Raw genomic sequence first — 21,897 nt, 5'->3', positions numbered from 1 at the left:
CATTACACCTCAAGTTTGTTTTCAGTGAGGCGTTCAACATTTTGAAAGAGTGGCCCTGGTTGTAGGTTCTCCAAGAGGAAACATCCTCTCCACATCCACCCTGTGAAGAGCCCTCAGGATCTTCGAGTGAATGATTCATTTAGGGTCTCCTGGCTGGTATCTTCCCCTCCCCTGCTGTTTCTGTCTTCTCCAAGTCAGCCGAACTGCGTGTTGTTGCAATGTGTTGGCCAAGGGCAGTGTGTCTTTAAGGGCTGTACTCTTCCCTAAACACTTTGCTATAAAGCAGCAAGAGGTACTCAGAACTGGGTTAGATCCTGTCGGGAATCTTGAACGCAAGAACACAAGGAAACAGAAATAGGAGAAATAGGCCACTCGGCCCCTCAAACTTGCCCTGGCTTTCAATATGATCGTGGCTGATCTACACTAGCCTCAACTCCTCTTCTACACCAGTTCCCCGCAACTCTCAATTCCTCGATCTTTCAAACATCTATCTATCTCCACGTTAAATATATCTAATTATCTGGCCTCCACCACACGTGGGGGGCAGAGATTTCCAGAGCAACACACACAAGATGCTGGAGGAACTCAGCAGGTCTGGCAGCATCTATGGAGGGAAATAGACAGTCGACGTTTCGGGTCGAGACCCTTCATCAGGACTCAGAAGAGATCACAGAGGGGGAGCAGTGAGAGAGGATCTCACAGAACCCCAGTCGAAGAGAGGAGGAAAACTTCTTCAGGGTAGACATACCTTGAAGAGACTTTGCAGTAGAGTAGCAAAATGGAGACTCCAGAGATTCTGCAGATGCTGGAATCTGGAACAACACACACAAAATGCTGGAGGAACTCAGCAGGCCAGGCAGCATCTGTGGAGGGAAATAAACGGTCGACGTTTCGGGCCGAGACCCTTCATCAGGACTGGAAAGGAAGAGGGCAGAAGCCAGAATAAGAAGGTGGGGGGAGGGGGAGGAGCACACGCAGGCAGGGGAGAGGTGAGTCCAGGAGAGAGGGTGAAGGTAGGTGGGTGGGGGAGGGGGGGGAAGATGTAATAAGCTGAGAAGTGATAGGTAGAAGAGGCCAAGGGCTGAAGAAGGAGGAATCTGGTAGGAGAGGGCAGCGGACCATGGAATAAAGGATGGGGGACGGGAGGGGAGGAGATGGGCAGGTCATCAAGGTGGGGGAAGGGACCCACGGGAATAAGAGAAGACGAAGGAGTGAGGGGGGGTGGAGGAGAATGGAAAAAGAAGGAGTGGGGTTACCGGAAGTTGGAGAAATCGATGTTGAGGCCGTCAGGTTGGAGAATCCCAGGGCGGAATACGAGGTGTTGTTCCTCCAACCTGCGTCTGGCCTCAACGTGGCGGCAGAGGAGGCCGTGGACAGACATGTCAGTGTGGGAGTGGGATGTGGAATTGAAGTGGGTGGCCACCGGGAGGTCCTGGCTGTTGTAGTGGATGGAGCGAAGGTGCTCGACAAAACGGTCACCCAATCTGCGTTGGGTCACACTGATGTACAGGAGGCCGCACCAGGAGCACCAGATGCAATAAATGACACCCTCGGACTCACAGGTGAAGGGCTGCCTCACCTGGAAGGATTGTCTGGGACCCTGACTGGTGGTGAGGGAGGAGGTGTAGGGACAGGTGTAGCACTTGGTGCGGTTGCAGACTTAAGTGCCAGGGGGTTATCAGTGGGGAGGGACGAGAGCGGTCCCTTCGGAAGGAAGAGAGAGGGGGTGAGGAGAAAATGTACCTGGTGGTAGGTTCCTGTTGGAGGTGGCAGAAGTTGCGGAGAACGATGTGTTGGGTGCAGAGGCTCGTGGGGTGGTAGACTAATGGGAGGACAAGGGGAACTCTGTCCCTGTTATGTCGGGGGGGGTGGTGGCAGGTAGGGGTAGGGTATGCTGGATGAACTCAGCGGGTCAGGCGGCATCTATGGAGGGAAATGAACAACCGACGTTTCGGGTCAAGACCCTTCATCTGGACTGAACATTCCAGAGATTCCCTCAATGATCCTCTTCTAGATCTTGTTTCTGGGTGTGAACTACCCCAATGCTATTTCAAATGAGATTTTGGCCAGTTCCCAGTTTTATTTGAAAGGGACTGTATTCAGTCTTATTTTAGCCCACAAAAACCAGGTAAAAGCCAATTTGTGGGCATGGACTTGAGCTCGTTGTTGAGATGTGAAGGGCACGTTTTATGCTGAGGGTTCTTACTGCAGAGATAGCTTTTCTCTTGTTACAACAGTGGCTGCACTTCCAAAGTACTTCATTCGCTGTGCAATGCAGCAAGAGATTCTGAGGTTGTAAAATTCACTGTGAAAATATGTGTTTGTTTCTGAGAAATAACTTTGTGCACTGTAACATTGAGTCTCTCCCGACAAGCACAATTTTGCCTTTATCAGTCAGGGCATTGAGTATAAAAGTTGGGAGGTCATGTTGCAGGGGGATATCAGGGGTAAGATTTTTACACAGAAAGTGGCGGGTGCATGGAATACACTGTCGGCAGAGGTTGTGGGGGCAGATACATTAGGGACATTTAAGGGACTCTTAGATAGACACATGAATGATAGAGAAATGGGGAGCTATGTGGGAGGAAAGGGTTAGATAGATCTTAGAGCAGGATAAAATGTCAGCACAACATTGTGAGCCAAAGGGCCTGTACTGTGCTGTAGTGTTCTATGTTCTGTACAGAACTTTAGTTAGGCCACACTTGGAGTATTGAGTGCAGTTCTGGTCACCCCATTACAGAAAGGATGTGGGGGCTTTGGAGAGGGTGCAGAAGAGGTTCACCAGGAGGTTTCATGGATTAGAGGGTATTAGCTATAAGGAGAGGTTGGAAAATCTTGGATTGTTTTCTCCGGAGAGTTGAAGGCTGAGGGGAGACCTGATAGAAGTTTATAAAATTATGAGAGGCATAGATAGAGTCTTTTTCCCAGGGTGGAAATATCAACTAGTAGAGGGCATAGCTTTAAGGAGAGGGGGGAAAGTTTAAAGGCAAAAGGCCTATACTGTGCTGTAGCATTCTATGTTCTGTATAGAACTTTGGTTAGGCCACACTTGGAGTATTGTGTGCAGTTCTGGTCACCCCATTACAGAAAGGATGTGGGGGCTTTGGAGAGGGTGCAGAAGAGGTTCACCAAGATGTTTCATGGATTAGAGGGTATTAGCTATAAGGAGAGGTTACTAGGCAAGTTTTTACACAAAGACTGGTAGGTGCCTGGAACCCGCTACCAAGGATGATGATGGAAGCAGATACAGTAGCAGTGTTTAAGAGGCATTTAGACAGCTACATGAACAGGCAGGGAATGGAGGGATTTAGACCACGTGCAGGCAGATGGGATTAGTATAGTTTGGCGTCATGGTCGGCACAGATGGTGGGCCTGTTCCTGTGCTGTACTGTTCTATGTTCTGTGTTCAGGCTAATGAAGTCTGGACCAAACTGGTCACCTGATTGTCAGAAAATGACTTCTAAAGGAATGTCCAAATTACATGCTGCAATGGATAAGGAATTTTCCATTTGCCACAATAAGGGATCAATAAGTTGGTTACACAGTGTCAATACAGATATGAATTTCCTGCTGTGTTTAGGCTACTGCCACCATCGGGTCAATCCACAATCACAAGTTTACCATTAATCATTCTTAAAATCTATCTGTCAAAAAAAAGTGTTTATAAAACTTTGGGAAGAAGTTAAATAGGAAAGAGTGCAGGAAAGATTACAAGGGTGTAAGAGGTCCTGAGTTATAGGGAGAGGTTGGCCAGACTAGGTCTTTATTCCTTGGAATGTAGGAGAATGAGGGGCAACGTGTTTAAAATTATGAGAGGCATCGATAAGGTGGACGGTAACAGTCTTTTCCCCAGGGTAGGGGAGTCCAAAACCAGGGGGAATAGATTTAGGGAGAGAGGAGAAAGACTTAAAAGGGACCTGAGGGGCAACTTTTTCACACAGAGGGTTGTGAGTGTATGGAACGAGTTGCCAGAGGAAGTGGGTGAGGCAGGTACAACAGTATCATTTAAGAAGCACTTGGATCGGTACATGGACGGTCGGGGCTTGGAGGGATATGGGCCGAATGCAGGAAATTGGGACTAACTGGGTGGTCACAGTGGTTGGCATGGACTAGTTGGGCCGAAGGGCCTGTAACCGTGCTGTATTGCTCTATGACTCTATGACTTTATAATATGAAAACAACATTGTGGAGTGGCTCCCTTGGATAATGGAACGGGTCCTGTGATCACTCAATGTTCATTATTGTTCCCTGATAACATAGTGAGGAGGCTCTTGCTTTGAATGGATGCTGTGGTGGGATAAAATGTACTCAGACCCCAGTTCCTCAGAATTCTGGAATTGGAATTGGCTTATTATTGTCACATTTACCAAGGTACAGTGAAAAACTTGTCTTGTATACTGTTCCTCCTTGCTGAAGAATTTCTGAAGAAATTCGGGGCAGAGATGGGGTGGACAAGCAATATCTTTTTCCCATTATTGAGCGATCCAATACCAGAGGGCATGCATTTAAGGTGAGAGGGGGTAGGTTCAGAACAGATGTGAGGGGTACGTTGCATTGCCTGATAGGGTGCTGGAGGCAAACTCATTGGGGGCTTTTAAGAGGGGCTTGGATGGGCACATGAATGAGAGGAAAATAGAGGGATATGGGCATTCTGTAGGTAGGAAGAAATAGCTGTTGGCACAACATTGTGGGCCGAAGGGCCTGTTCTGTGCTGTACTGTTCTATGTTCTATGTTCCACGTTCTATCTCAGTTTTAAAGGGACATCCCTTTATTCTGAGGCTGTGCCCTCGGATCCTGGACCCTCCTACTGATGGAAACATCCTCTCCACGTCCACTCTATCCAGGCCTTTCAGTATCCGGTAGCTTTCAATGAGATCCTGCCCCATCCTTCTAAACTCCATCGAGTACAGGCCCAGAGACATCAAATATAGATACCGAAATACAGCGAAAAGCTTTTGTCTGCATGCCATCCAGACAGATCATTTCATACATGTACTTGGAGGTAGTAAAAAGGAAAACAGGCTGCAGAATATAGCGGAGAGAGAAGAAAGATGGCATTATGCTGGAAATCTGGAGCAACACACAAAATGCTGGAGGAACTCAGCAGGTCGGGCAGCATTGATGGAGGGAAATAGACAGTCAACGTTTCAGGTCGAGACCCTTCACTTGGACTGGAAAGAAAGAGGGGAGATAGTCTGTATAAAAAGGTGGGGGCAGAGGGTGGGGCTAGCAGGTGATAGGTGGAACCAAGTGAGGGGGAAAAGATCAGCAAGTAAGGGAGGGCGGTGATTGGGAATAAAGTAAGAAGCTTGGGGGTGGGGGGTGGTGGTGATAGGTGGAGGTGACAGAGGGCTGAAGAAGATGGAGAGGAAAGTGAACCATGGAATAAAGGAAGGGAGGTGAGGAGGGAGGAGTGTGTGGGTGATGGGAAACCTGATGAGCATTTTGTGCGTCGATGCAGGATATAGTGTTACCGTTATAGAGAAAGTGCAGTGCAGGCAGACGAATAAAGTGCAAGGGCCACGATGAGGTAGACTGGGAGATCAAGAATTAGCATATGAGAGGCTTCCTTCTATATCATGATGTGTTGGTGAGGGGTAGAATCTGGGAAGAGTTGATGGGAATGTGGGGAGAATCAAATGGTATTGGTGCAGGATCAGCGTACGTGGGCGTTCAACAGTCAGCCAAAGGCTCGGTTTTGTGCTGTATCACTCTATGGCTCCGTGACACTGCAGAAAACCCCCTCGGAAGCCATGCAACAGAATAGTGTGGCCTCCCCTACACTGGTGAGACCAAACGCAGACTAGGTGACCGTTTCGCAGAACACCTGCGCTCCGTCCGTAACCCGCAATCTGCATCTCCCCGTTGCCGGTCACTTCAACTCCCCCTCCCGCACTATCACTGATGAGTCAGTCCTCGGCCTCCTCCACCGCCAGGAGAATTCCAAGCGCAAACTGGAGGAACAGCACCTCATTTTCCGTCTTGGAACCTTGCAGCCTAAAGTCATGAACATTGAATTCTCCCAATTTAGGTGATCCCCACCCCCCTTCCCCACACACCCCCCCCCCCCACCACGCTTCTTCTCTTCCTCCCTTTCCTAGCATCTTTTTTTTCTACTTTTTTTCCCTCTCTCTTTACCTGTGACCCATCCCCCGGTGGATCTGCTCTCCCCTCCTCCCCCGCACCTGCCTATCATTATCTCCTACCTATATCTACCTATCACCACCCTGTGCCCACCCCGCCTCCCCTCTTTTGTCCACCTATCACTGCTCTGCTTTCCTCCCTATATATTGGGCTTCCCCTTTTCCCATCTTCAGTCCTGAAGAAGGGTCCTGACCCAAAATGTTGACCGCCTGCTTTTCTCCACGGATGCTGCCTGGCCTGCTGAGTTCCCCCAGCTTCATCGTGTTTTTTATCTAGATTCCAGCATCTGCAGTCCTTTGTTCCTCAACAGAGTAGTGTAAGTCCACTTGAGAGAACAGAACACCAGGTGTACGGAGGGATTAGGAGAGATGCCAGGGGCAGCACAGAAGTAGTGAACTTTCTGCGATTTTTGGCATTTCAGAATCAAAATCAGATAAGAGGGCATGTCCCGGATGGTGAGGGTCCTTAATGATGGATGGAGGAGAGCTGGAGTTGTACTGGGAACAGGACCTTCCAGATTCCCAACATGATCTAACTGGGTTTTGAGCAGAGGTCACATTGATCATTTTCTTTGGGAGATGAGCCCTCGTTGCTGCAAATGGCCTGATCGTTCCCTGACATTGTTAAAGTAGGCACTCTGGATTCAAGTCTTCCTTTCGTGTGCCAGCATTTCCTGCCAAGATCCCAACAGTGAGGCCGTCACTTGGGAAGAACTGCAACTGGAGTGTCCTGATTCAGATTCAGATTCGTTACAGATGCAGATTCAGATACAACGACAAGCGCAAAAACGACAGAATGGTGCAAAGTATAGTGTACAAACTGAGGTAGTGCAGAAAGAAATGCTAAAGTCACAGGTAGAATTAAGGGCTCAAAGCGTGGTAGCACCACTGGGAAGGGGTGTGAAAGAGGTGATTGGAGAAAAAGCTGTTCCTGAGTCTGGTCATCCAGGCTTTTGGGCTCCTGCATCTTCTCTCTGAAGGTAGTAGAGACAATAAAGGGAGTTGTACAAGACATTGGTGAGCTCACATTTGGAATATCGTATTCAGTTTTGGTCATTCTTCTAGAGGAAAGATACCACTAAGCTTGAAAAAGTGCAGTGGAAATTTACTAGGATGTTGCGGGGACTCGAGGGACTGAGTTATGGGGAGAGGTTGGGAAGATTGGGGCTTTTTTCATTGGAGCGTAGGAGAATGAAGTCTGATCTTATGGAGGTGTATAAAGTCATGAGGGACATAGACAGGGTGAATGCACATAGTATTTTTCCCAGGGATGGGGAATCAAGAACTAGAGGGTATAGGTTTAAGATGAAAGGGGAGAGATTTAATAGGAACCTGAGGGGCAACTTATTCACCCAGAGAGTGGGGGCAAGGAAGGTACTTTACTAACATTTAAAATGTACATGGATGGGGAAGGTTTAGAGGGATTTGGGCCAAAAAGGACTCGCTCAGATGGGAATCATGGATGGCATGGACAAGTTGGGCCGAAGGGCCTGTTTTCCTGCTGTGTGAGGAACGTCCAGGTGGCAGGCAGCCTTTCTGCTGCAATGCCACTCCTGATGAGAGGTCACGGGCAACTTTGAAGGAGTTCACTGTCGGGAAAGTTTGACCTCTGGCCTGAATATTGTGAAGACTCACAACTCTATTGGAGTGGACCGTAGCCCATTGGGAAGTATGCACTCCTGGAATAATGAAGGTTGTGGGTTTAAATGCCATCTGCAAGGCACAAGTCAGGGGCATGATGAACTGGTCCCTATTGACCTGGATGAGTGCAGAAGCAACAGCTCTCCACAGGCTCAATACCACCTTGCACGAAGCAGCCCACTTGACTGGGACGCTAGTCACCACCTCAAACATTCCTTCCCTTCACCACCAGTTCTGTTTGGCCCATCCCAGGAAGAATGTGGAGGCTTTGGAAAGGGTGCAGAAGAACTTCACCAGGATGCTGCCGGGATTAGAGGGTATGAGCTATAAAGAGAGGTTGGACAAACTTGGATTGTTTTCTCTGGAGCATTGGAGTCTGAGGGAACACCTGATAAGATATCTTTGTTAGTCACATGTACATCAAAACACACTGAGAAATGCATCTTTGCATGGAGTGTTCTAGGTGCAGCCCGCAAGTGTCGCCACGCTTCCGGCGCCAACGTAGCATGCCCACAACTTCCCAACCCGTACGTTTTTGGAACGTGGGACGAAACTGGAGCACCCGGAGGAAACCCACGCAGACACGGGGAGAACGTAAAAACTCCTTACAGACAGCGGCCAGAATTGAACCTGGGTCGCTAGCGCTGTAATAGTGTTACGCTAACCGCTACACTACTGTGCCTGCTCCTGATAGAAGTGATAGAAGCTTATAGGTTTATCCCGTGCATGCCCCTGAACTGATAAAAGTTTATAAAATGATAAGAGGCGTCGAGGGGGGTAGACAGGCAGAGTCTTTTTCCCAGGGTAGAAATGTCAAATGCTGGAGGACATGCATTGAAGGTGAGAGGGGGAAAGTTTACAGGAGATGTGTGGGGCAAGTTTTTTACACCGAGAGTGGCGGGTGCCTGGAACGGGCTGCCAGGGGTGGTGTTGGAAGTGGATACAATCGTGGCTTTAAGAGGCTTTTAGATAGACACGGGGAGTGGAGGGATGTGGGTCACGTGCAGGCAGAAGAGATTTAGTTTAATTTGGCATCGTGTTCGGTGCAGACATGGTGGGCCGGAGGGCCTGTTCCTGTGCTGTACTGTTCTATGTACCACCAGCACACAGTGACTGCAGTGTGTACCATCCACAAAATGGGCTATGCCAACAGCACTTCCCCAAACCCCCCACCCTTTCAACCACCCAGAAGGACCAGGACAGCAGGCATGTGGGAACACCACCCTCCAAGGACCACACCACCCCGACTTGCAACTATCTTGCCCTCCCTTCAGCAATGCTGTTCTTTTCCTGGCGTTCGATTCTTGACAGCTCTGCGGGAACCCAGCTCCACAGAATGCACTGGTCATTTTGTTCTATTCCATTCTTTTGCAATGACTATCTTTTTCTCCTTTGATCTAATAACCTGCTCCCATCTCTTGCCCTTCATTTCACAGAAGTCTTTTATGGATGTATACACTTTTCTGTCAAATCAGTCAGACGCAAGTCAGAACCACTTTTTCTGAATTGCCAGAATGATCAAAATCTCCTCGAGCTGCCCTGTTGCTGTCATCGCAAATAGCAATTGACTTATTCCTCTGTGATTTCTTTGAAAAGCGGCTCACCTTAAAACATTTCCCAAGGGAAACCACTTCATAAATATCATTACAATACCTTCTATATGCAATGCATCATTAGACCACTTGATCACTGCCAAATATCATGTTCGCCAATTTTTCTGAGGGATGTTAATGCAGGGACATGGAATATTTTCCATTTCAGACACCCCTCAGTGCTGGTATCTAGCAATCCAACATGAGTCACAGCATGGGTTTGATATGAATAAAGCTGCAGTTAAACTGCCTTTCAGTTCCAACTTCAGACATTCATTTGCCGCTACGAGAACTGATATTGGAAAAAAGAGATTCTTTCTGTCGTGGGGTTGGGTTCCTTGGGGACGAGGAAGGTAGAGAAGACATTAGGTGGAGAATTTGCATAGGGGTTGAGTGAGAAGACTTTGCAAAGCTATGGGGAAAGATCAGGGAATTGGAATGCTGTACTAGAAACCAGCACTAATTTAATGGGCTGAATAGCCTTTATCAAATTAGTGGATGTAGTTTTCTTGCACAAAGTGGACTTGGGACATTCTCAATCCACATCCCTACTTCCATATGTCCATACGTAGTCATAGAGATATAGAGTTGTACAGCAAAGAAACAGGCCCTTCGGCCCACGACATCTATGCCAACCCTTTTGGCCATCTATACAAATCCTCAAGAAATTCAACACGTTCCCTTTGACCCTCAGTAATTTTTGTTGTGTTACGGACTCAGTGAAAGTCCCTTTAAGATAGAGAGTGTGTGTGTATGTGTGTGTGGGGCGTGCTTACGTCGGTAGAGGATGGGGGACGTAATGACGTTGTTGAAGAAGAAGAAGAAGAAGAGAGAGAGAGAAGGGAGAGAGACACCAGCCTGCTTGTTTTTCTCTATCGATGGATGAGAAACAATAACTGTGTTTACCACTGAAATCCATGTATGGAAGTTGGAAGTAATCCGGTGGAGTTCACTTTGTTGCTGACCTGTAGAAGGAAACAGGTATTTGTGTGTGGACGACCACGGTTCGGATGCTTTTCGGGGTGAGGAAGTCACTACCGAGTAAACACTGAAGTGTCTTTTGGGTTCCATCGTGGAACATTTGGATTTCGTATGTACTCTCTCTATGTTTTTCTACATCTACATCTTATCTTCAGACAACGGTGGTTGTTGAAGAAGCCCTTGCTCACGTTTCACCTTATGGCTTGCGGAACTGAACTTTAAGGACCATTCCGGAACTGGGAGTTTTGGACTTTGTCACACACACACACACGAAGAGTTTAGTTTTGGGGTTAACGTTCGAGGTTTAACATTTTTGAATTCTAACATACTAACATTTTTACTTTTATTTTACGTATTACCATAAGTAGTCATTAATAAAATAGTTTTTAACACTGAATCATGCTCAGTGTGTTTCTTTTGTTGCTGGTTCATGACAAAATTGGGGGCTCGTCCAGGATAGTTCCCAAGGTTAACGAGTGTCATCTGGGATCGTTCCCCAGAGTGACGAAATTTGTTCGAGATTCAATCCAAAGATTTTTGAGGGAGGTCTGATAAATTCTTTTTAATTGGCTTGTGTGTGTAGAAACCAGCAGCAATGGATATTAAGGCATTTTTGGAGTCACCAACCCAAAAGGGATTGGAGGTGGCGAAAAAGGATGATCTGATAAAGATTGCTACAAGGCTAAACCTTACAGAAGTAAAGCAGTCTATGAGAAAGGCAGATATTCAGAGACTGATAGCTGGCCATTATGTGGAAAAGAAAGTGTTTGAGAAGGAAGTGTTAAAACAGTTTCCTGGCAGTGAAATAGCAATTTCTGAGGCACAGGTGCAGCTGGCAAAGATAGAGGCTGAACGAGAACAAACCCAGTTAAAGATAGAGGCTGAACGAGAACAAAAGAAATTAGAGGCCGAACAAGAGGAAAAGAAATTAGAGGCTGAACAAAAGCTAACTCAGATGAAGATAGAGGCTGATCTAGCAATGAAGCAGATGGAATTGAAGAGGATGGAGCTGGATAGTGAGGAGAAGGAAAAACAGAGGCAGCATGAGTTACAAATGAAGCGTAGGAGTTCGGAATCTGATTCTGATGATGGTTTTTCAGCCAGCAGGGAGGTTCGATTAGTCCCTCCGTTTGAAGAAGATCAGGTTGATCAGTATTTCCAACATTTTGAAAAGGTTGCTGTGAGTTCAAACTGGCCAAGGAAAGGATGGGCTCTTATGGTACAGAGTGTGATTAAAGGTAAAGCTCAAAAAGCTTATTCTGCTTTGTCTGTTGAGGATGCAGCTGATTATACCAAGGTAAAACAAGCTATTTTGAAGGCCTATGAATTGGTCCCTGAGGCTTATAGACAAAAATTCAGAGACTTGAGGAAATCTGCAGATCAGACTTATATGGAATTTGCCAATGGAAAGAGAATATGTTTTGAACGATGGTACATGGCTAAAAATGTAGATGGGGATTTTGATAAATTGAAAGAATTGATACTAGTGGAAGACTTTAAAAGATGTGTTCCAGCTGAATTAACAACATATTTAAATGAAAAGGCAGTGGAAACTTTACAAGAAACTGCTAGGTTGGCAGATGATTATGCTTTAACCCATAAATCCAAATGGGGACAACCTAAAACCTTTCAAAAGAGTTACAAAGACAATCCAGGTAAACCGGAGATTAAATTGGGAGGTAATCAAAAAGGAAAAGATGAAAAGAAGCCAGGGCTGGAGAAACCTGTTGAGCGTACTTGTTATTACTGTAGGAAACCTGGCCACGTGATATCTAATTGTGCCCTTTTGAAGAAAAAGAAGGAAGCTGGGCCCAATGCTTGCTTTCAGGCAATTAAAAATCAAGAAGGTTTAGGACATGCTGTTAAAGATCAGTCCTTGCAAGAGGGAAAAGCGGAAAAGTTGGAGGAGGTGAGAAAAGAATTCCGTTCGTATGTATCAGAGGGTTTTGTTTCACTGAATGATGAGTCACCCCAGGTGCCAGTGAAAATTCTTAGAGATACTGGGGCTAGTCAATCTCTCTTGCTGGACAGTGTTTTAAATTTTGGTGAAGAAAGTGACACTGGTGAAGTAAATCTAGTACGAGGCGTTACAGGTGAGACCATGTCTGTCCCTTTTCACAGGGTGATTTTAAAGTCAAAGTTCGTAGAAGGACCAGTCAAGATAGGGATAAGACCTAGTTTGCCAGTGGAAGGAGTTTCTTTGTTATTGGGAAATGACCTTGCAAATGGAGAAAGTGATCCTGTGGTACGGTTAACAACCAAACCAAGGATTGATGAGTCTGAGGATGATTCAGATGTTTACCCATCATGTGCGGTGACTCGAGCTAGAGCTAAAGAATTAGCCAAGACAGACAGTCCGGTGCAGTCTGATGTAGTTCCTTGTGACAGTCCTAAACAGGAAGAAAATTTTGATGCCTTATCTGAGACTTTTCTGTCTTCACTGGAGGATCAACATCCTTATAGTGAGCCTGAATTTAAAGATTTGTCTTTGTCGAGGAAGGATTTCATGGTGGAACAGACAAAGGACCCTGAATTGACAGAATTGAAAGAAAAAGCTCTCTCATGTGAGGAGATTGAGAAAGTGCCAACTGGATACTATGTCAAAAATGGAGTGTTAACGAGGAAATGGAGACCTCCTCATGTTCCTGTTACTGAGGAATGGGAAGTTATTCATCAGGTTGTTGTTCCAAAAGTTTATAGGGATGAGATTTTAAACCTGGCCCATAGTATGCCTTTGGGTGGTCATTTTGGTGTGAATAAAACTGTAGGGAAGATCTTGAAACAATTCTATTGGCCTGGTTTGAGAAAAGATGTGGTGATGTTTTGTCGAACCTGCCACACATGTCAGATGGTAGGTAAACCAAATCAAAAACCCCCTGTGGCTCCTTTGAAGCCAATTCTTGCTTTTGGGGAGCCCTTTTCGAAGGTGATTGTGGACTGTGTTGGCCCCTTACCAAAGTCTAAGACTGGAAATCAGTATTTGTTAACCATCATGTGTGCCACTTCTAGATTTCCAGAGGCAATACCCCTTAGAAATATTAAGGCCAAGACGGTGTCAAAGGCTCTTGTAAAATTTTTTACCTTGTTTGGTTTGCCAAAAGAAATCCAATCTGATCAAGGTAGTAATTTTATGTCAAAAATTTTTCAACAAATAGTCTATGAGCTGGGAGCAAAGCAGATTGTATCATCTGCATATCACCCAGAATCTCAAGGAGCTCTGGAGAGATTTCATTCTACTCTCAAAAATATGCTGAAGACTTATTGCTTTGAAAACACCAAGGATTGGGACGAAGGTATCCATTTACTTTTGTTTGCCGTTAGAGAATCGATCCAGGAGTCAATCGGATTTAGTCCGTTTGAGCTTGTATTTGGACATAGGGTGAGAGGACCTTTGGAGTTGTTAAGAGAGCAATGGGTTAATGAGGAAGTTCACTTGAGTCTGTTGGACTATGTCCAAAAATTTAAAACTCGGTTGGAGAGAGTCTGCCAGCTAGCGAGAGAGAATCTGAAAACAAGCCAGATAAGAATGAAGACATATTTTGATAGACGTGCTCGGCCTAGGACATTCGCAGTGGGGCAAAAGGTGTTGGTATTTTTCCCTAGCCAAAATAATCCCTTGCAAGCTCGTTTTTCTGGACCCTATGTTATTGAATCTCGAGTGACTGATCTAACATATATAATCAAAACACCAGATAGACGCAAGAAAACACAACTCTGTCACGTAAACATGCTAAAACCTTATTATGAGAGGGATTCAGTTGTGGCCTTGGTGGATGGTGAAAAGGTTGTTTCTAGAATGCCTGATGTTGATGTTGAGGAAGGCCAATTTAGACCAAATATTGTTCCATCGAAACTAAAAAACCAAAATATCATGGAGAACCTTGAAACGAAGTTGGACCATTTACAAGTTTCACAAAAACAACAGATGAGAGAATTAATTTTAAAATTTAAAAATCTGTTCCCAGATGTTCCAAACAGAACATCGATAGTTACCCATGATGTTGATGTTGGGGATGCAAAACCAATCAAACAACACCCATATCGAATGAATGTGGAAAAAAGTAAACTTGTTGATCAGGAAATAAAATACATGTTGGAAAATGATATTATTAGACATTCTACTTCAAATTGGAGTTCGCCCTGTGTTATTGTACCTAAACCTGATGGAACTGTTAGATTTTGCACAGATTACAGGAAAGTGAATGCTGTAACAAAGTCAGATGCTTACCCTATTCCTAGGGTGGATGATTGCATAGACAGAGTGGGAAAGGCAAAATTTCTTACAAAGATTGACCTGTTAAAAGGGTACTGGTGTGTTCCATTAACAGATAGAGGAAGGGAGATTTCAGCCTTTGTAACCCCTTCTGGATTGTATGAATACAATGTTTTGCCATTTGGAATGAAAAATGCTCCGGCAACATTTCAAAGAATGATTAATTCAGTGATTCATGGGTTAAAACATACAGATGCCTACATTGACGACTTAGTGACTGGGAATGATACTTGGGAAGATCACATCTCTGCGTTAGAAAGGTTGTTTGAAAGACTTTCCAAGGCTAACCTTACAGTTAACTTGGCTAAAAGTGAATTTGGCCATGCCACTGTGACGTATCTTGGTTATGTTGTAGGTCAAGGCAAGCAAGCTCCTGTTCAGGCAAAAGTTCAAGCAATATCTGAGTTCCCTATTCCCACAGGTACGAGGACTGTTAGAAGATTTTTGGGAATGGTTGGATATTATCGAAAATTTTGTAAAAGTTTTGCTGATATTGCTCTTCCCCTAACTAATCTTCTGAAGAAGGGAGTAAAGTTTGTTTGGACAGATTCTTGTCAAGAAGCATTTGAGAAGCTGAAAGCCATTTTATGCTACCATCCTGTGCTCAGAACACCTGACTTTGAAAAGCCATTTTCATTAGCAGTAGATGCCAGTGATGAAGCTGCAGGAGCTGTGTTGTTGCAGAAGGGTGACCTTGATGATATTGACCATCCTGTAGCTTACTTTTCAAAGAAATTTAATGAGCATCAAAAGAATTATTCCACCATAGAGAAAGAATTACTGTCGCTTGTTTTAGCCTTGCAACATTTCAGTGTATATGTTTGCACCGCTCAGAAACCATTGACTGTGTATACAGATCATAACCCATTGGTGTTTCTGAGCCGAGTCAAAAACAAGAACAGAAGGCTGTTAAACTGGAGTTTAATTTTGCAAGAGTTTGATCTCATGATAACTCACATTAAAGGCAAAGATAATGTGATTGCTGATTGTCTTTCCCGATGTTAAATGGGAAACATGTATCTGTACTAATCTGATAGTCTGTAGTTGTGTAGCATGATAATTATTAACATTACTAACTGTATGCGCGGTTAAAATTTTCTTGGGAAAATTTTTTTTTTAGGTGGGAGGTGTTACGGACTCAGTGAAAGTCCCTTTAAGATAGAGAGTGTGTGTGTATGTGTGTGTGGGGCGTGCTTACGTCGGTAGAGGATGGGGGACGTAATGACGTTGTTGAAGAAGAAGAAGAAGAAGAGAGAGAGAAGGGAGAGAGACACCAGCCTGCTTGTTTTTCTCTATCGATGGATGAGAAACAATAACTGTGTTTACCACTGAAATCCATGTATGGAAGTTGGAAGTAATCCGGTGGAGTTCACTTTGTTGCTGACCTGTAGAAGGAAACAGGTATTTGTGTGTGGACGACCACGGTTCGGATGCTTTTCGGGGTGAGGAAGTCACTACCGAGTAAACACTGAAGTGTCTTTTGGGTTCCATCGTGGAACATTTGGATTTCGTATGTACTCTCTCTATGTTTTTCTACATCTACATCTTATCTTCAGACAACGGTGGTTGTTGAAGAAGCCCTTGCTCACGTTTCACCTTATGGCTTGCGGAACTGAACTTTAAGGACCATTCCGGAACTGGGAGTTTTGGACTTTGTCACACACACACACGAAGAGTTTAGTTTTGGGGTTAACGTTCGAGGTTTAACATTTTTGAATTCTAACATACTAACATTTTTACTTTTATTTTACGTATTACCATAAGTAGTCATTAATAAAATAGTTTTTAACACTGAATCATGCTCAGTGTGTTTCTTTTGTTGCTGGTTCATGACAGTTGATGCAACATAGCACGCATCCTATCTGGATGTATCACATCTTGGTACGGCAACTGTTCTGCCCGTGACCGCAAAAACTGTAAAGATTTGTGGACACAGCTCAGCACATCACAGAAACCAGCCTCCCCTCCAGAGACTCTGTCTACACTTCTCAATGCTTCGGCAAAGCAGCCAACAGGGCCCCTCCCACCCCGGACATTCTCTCTTCTCCCCCCTCTGTCCCATTAGGCAGAAGATAAAAAAGCCTGAAAGCACATACCACCAGGCTCAAGGGCAGCTGCTATCCCGCTGTTATAAGACTATTGCATGGTCCCCTAGTACAATGAGCTGGACTATTGACCTCACAATCTACTTATTATGGCCTTGCACCTTACTGTCTACCTGCACTGCACTTTCTCTGTAACCGTAACACTATTCTGCATTCTGTTATTGTTTTACCTTGTACTACCTCAATGCACTGTGTAATGAATTGGTAATGTGTATGAACTGTGTTATTATGTGTTATAATAAAGAACTACAGTTCCCAGTAGGCAATGCAAGGGGTCACATGGGGGAAGAGGAAGCGGCTGTAGAAAGAGAGGGAAAGCAAACCAGTCTGGGGTGTTGGTTAATAAAATGTTCAGATGTTAGACCCACGCGAAGTTTGTCTCTTGATGAAGAACAAACGTAACATGAACGATACGCAAGACAAGTTTTTCACTGTACCTCGGCACAAGTGACAGAAATAAACCAATTCCAATCCCTTTGACCCACATTAGGACTGTAACCTTCTATGCCTCATCTGTTAAGAACCTGTCTAAATGCCTCTTAAATGCGGTAAACGTGTGTCTGATTTCAGCACCTCCTCAAGCAGCGCATTCCAGATTTCGGCCACTCTTTCACGATGTAGGAGGCCAGTTTGCCCTCGAGTTTCAGCTGGCTCACAGAGCAGTCTCACTCCACCACTGACTTTCCCTACTCTACCCACATTCCCATCGACCGCCCCAGGTTCTACCCCTCACCCACACACTTGGGGCAATTTACAGCTCCCAATTAACCCACCGACCCGCACGTCTCTGGGATGTGGGAGGGAACCGGAGCACCAGGGGGAAACCCACGCAGTCACAGGGAGAACGTGCAAACTCCCCACAGACAGCACCGGAGGTCGGGACCGAACCCGGGTCCCTGGAGCTGAGAGGTAGCGGCTCTACCAGCTGCGCCACTGTTGGTTCTTCCTGTCCGTACCAATGACCCCGTCGTGAGGAGTTCGCTTGAAACACATCCCTTTGATAGCTGCTACTTCCACCTTTACCCTCCTCTCCCCCCACCTCCCTCCATCTGCCTCTCCTTTCTCTCTGCCTTAATCCATCCTCCACCTCCCTCGACGAGTTGGGCCAAAGGGCCTGCTTCCGTGCTGTATGACTCTATTACCTCCATCCCTCTGGTCAAGATTGGTGGAGTTGTGAATAGTGTAGAAGACTGTCGACGGATACAGCGTGATATAGATCAGCTGCAGATGTGGGCAGAGAAATGGCAGATGGAGTTTAACCCGGGTAAATGTGAGGGGTTGCACCTTGGTGGGACTAAGAGGCAGTACACTCTTAAGGGCAAGACTGTGAGGCAACTGTACTAACTGCTACAGCACTGTGCCAGCCATTGACTGATCATAGGCTGCTTGATGGTTGGTATGGACTTGTTGGGCCGAATGGCCTATTCCATGCCATATGACTCCAGGACTCCATGAGTCTACTTTCCTACTCCATGCTTGTTCTTCACTTTCCCTTATGTTTAACCTTGAGTGAGCAAACAGTGTGGTTAACCTGTGCATCTCTATCACAGAAGGAGGTTGAAGACAAATCCTTACATATGTGCAAGAAGGAATTAGATATTGATCTGAGGGATTCAGGGATCAAGTGAAATGGGAAGAAAGCTGGAATAAGGATGATCAACCATAATCATATGGAATGGTGCTGCCTCAAGAAGGCAACATCCGTCATCAAAGATCCCCACCATCCAGGCCATGCCATCTTCTCGCAGCTACCATCAGGCAGGAGGTACAGAAGCCTGAAGTCCCCACACCACCAGGTTCCGGAACAGCTACTTCCCTTCAACCAGTTGGTTCTTGAACCAACCAGCACAACCCTAATCACTACAGTTTAGCAACACTATGACCACTTTGATCACTTTGCATTAAAATTGACTTTTTTTGTTCTAATTGTTCCTTCTTGTAAAAATTGGGTTTACGTTGATCTTTTTCTTGTGAATGCTGCTTATCTGATGTTCTGTGCCTGTGATGCTGCTGCAAGTTAAGTATTTCATTGCACCTGTGCACACATGGACTTGTGCAGATGATAATAAACTCAACTTTGACTTCGATTTTGGTGGAGAAGGCTTGAAAATGCAAATGACCTTCTCTTGCTCCTATCTCCGGTCCTGATACAAAAGCTGACAGTACCTTTCCCCCCACAGATGCTTCTGGGACACCAAGTACCGGAGTTGGGACGGTATGTTGCAGTTGTCTGAGACATTGGTGAGGCCGCATTTGAAATATTGTGTCCAGTTCTGGCTACCCTGTTATAGGAAAGTCGTCAGTAATCTGGAAAGAGTGCAGAGAAGATTTCTGAAAATGTTGCCAGGACTCGAGGGCCTAAGTTATAGGGAGAGATTGGGCAGGCTTGGACATGGTAGTATAGCAGTTAGTGTAACACTTTACAGCGCCAGTGACCCAGATTCAAATCTGGCCACTGTCTGTAAGTAGTTTGTACGTTCTCCCCGTGTCTGCGTGGGTTTCCTCCGGGTGCTCCAGTTTCCTCCCACATTCCAAAGACGTACGGGTTAGGAAGTTGTGGGCATGCTATGTTGGCGCCGGAAGCGTGGCGACACTTACAGGCTGCCCCCAGAACACTCTACGCAAAAGATGCATTTCACTGTGTGTTTCAATGTACGTGTGACTAATAAAGAAATCTTATTATCTTACCTTATCTTCATTATTCTTTGGTGACCTGATAGAGGTGTATAAAATCATGAGGGTCATAGAGAGGGTGAGAACACACACTTTGTCCCAGGGAAAGGGAATCAAAAACTAAAGGGCATCGGTTTAAGGTGAGAGGGGAAAGATTTAAAAGGGATCTGAGGGGCAACTTCACGCAGAGGGTGATCTGCATATGGAACGAGCTGCCAGCGGAAGTGCTTAAGGTGGGTACAATAACAACATTTAAAAGACATTTGGGCAGATACATCGACAGGAAACGTACAGAGGGACATAGGCCAAACATGGACAAATGGGACTAGCTTAAGTGGGCATTATGGTTGACATGGACAAGTTGGGCTGAAGGGCCCATTTCCATGCTGTGTGACTCCTGAGCCTTAGACCCACCAATTTCCTTCAGCAGATTGTTCGTTGTTCCACACACCAGCATCTGCAGTCTCTATGTCTCCTCTTTCTTCAGGTTGCTCTGTTTCCATGTTTTATCTACTATCAAAATAAAACACAATCCCCAAATCTGATCTAAAACATGATTTCCACGTCTATGAAGTTATAGACCAAACAATTTGGCCCACAGCCATTTGAACCTCGCTGAGTGAGATGAGAGACACAAGGGAGACTACAGATGCTGGAATCTGCAGCGAGAAACAATCTGCTGGAGAGTCTCAGAGGGCCGAGCAGCATCTGTGGGGGGAAAGGGATGGTCGATGTTTCAGGTCGAGACCCCGCGTCAGATCTCGATCCAGAACAGCAACTCCCTCTCTGCCTCCACAGATGCTGCCTGATGCACTGAGCACCAGAAGTTTGTCCCGTGCTCACTGATATTGATACGGCTCACCAACACTGACAAGATCAAGGCAGCTATGAAGAGAAAGTGAGAGGGAGATGAAGCAAGGATAGATCCACACAGAAAATCTATTAAAAGAATCGTTTTATTGTACAATGCATTGCATGATTTCATTCGCTATTGTTTGATCAAACCGGGAAAAATAATGGCAATTTGGAACATTGATCGCATTGGAAGATCACCTCATAGAACGTTAAGTCCTGTACGCCACACCCCTGCACCCACTAACTAAGGCTGTCCTTGCAATGGCCTTGGTGGGAGCAACAGACATTGAGAGAACATTTACCTGTCGCTCTGCTTACCTCCCCAGACCAGAGAGGTTAAAGTTAAAGACCCGTCTCCAAAATAGGCTCACATGATTTCTTTCCTCTTTCTCCCTCTATATATATATGATATAAAACATTCCTGTAACTGCAGCCAAGAAGATAATGAAACAATTTTTGCTAAAGACACAGCCACGTTGCAACGTACAGTACTTGCGGATCACTGGATGCCAGTTTTGAGGTTCTATATTAATAGCCATAAGCTAAGCTGGATTGAGATGGTGGAGAGTATGTTTTATAGCATGCATTTAGACACAGGGAAACAGATGTGTGTGCAGAGCCGATCTCATCAAAACTAGTACAGTTAGAAGAAACAAATCATCATGAGGCCATTTAGAAAGGTACAAATACCACCAATAACGTGTGGACGCTATAGGCAAGAAAGCACATCAGCGCCTCTACTTCTAAGGCTAAGGAAATCCAGCATGTTCCCGATGACCCTCACCGACTTTTACAGATGCACCATAGAAAGCATCCTATCCAGATGTATCACGGCTTGGTACGGCAACTGCTCTGCCCAGGACCGCAAGAAAATTGCAGAGTTGTGAACACAGCCCAGTCCATCACAGAAACCAGCTTCCCCTCCATGGACTCTGTCTACACTTCTTGCTGCCTCGGGAAAGTAGCCAACACAATCAAAGACCCCACCCACCCCGGATATTCACTCCTCTCCCCCCCTCCCACTGGGCAGAAGATACAAAAGTTTGAGAACATGTACCACCAGATTCAAGGACAGTTTCTATAAGACTTATATGATAAAGAATTCCTGATTTGTCAATCTACCTCATCATGGACCTTGCACTTTATTGTCCACCTGCACTGCACTTTCTCTGTAACTGTAACACTTTATTCTGCATTCTGTTATTGCTTTTCCCTTGTACTACCTTGATGTCCGTATATTTGGAATAATCTGTATGGATGTCACACAAACAAAGCTTTTCACTGTACCTCAGAAGAACATAAGGAATAGGGGCAGGAGGAGGCCACCTGACCCATCGTCGAACCTGCTCCGCCATTCAATAAGATCATGGCTGATCTGGTCGTGGACTCAGATCCACCTGCCTGCCTTTTCCCCATAACCCTTCATTCCCCTACTATGCAAAAATCTATCTAACTGTGTCTTAAATATATCTAATGAGGTAGCCTCCCCTTCTTCCCTGGGCAGAAAATTCCACAGATTCACTACTCTCCGGGAAAAGCAGTTTCCTCATCTCTGTCCCCCAAATCTTGAGGCTATATCCCCTAATTCTAGTCTCACCTACCAGTGGAAACAACTTTCCTATTTTCTGTCCTA

Source organism: Pristis pectinata, chromosome 3 (genome assembly GCF_009764475.1).
Source record: "Pristis pectinata isolate sPriPec2 chromosome 3, sPriPec2.1.pri, whole genome shotgun sequence".
Lineage (NCBI taxonomy): Eukaryota > Metazoa > Chordata > Chondrichthyes > Rhinopristiformes > Pristidae > Pristis > Pristis pectinata.
The sequence above is the reverse complement of the archived record's forward strand: the minus strand, read 5'-3'. Positions refer to the sequence as shown.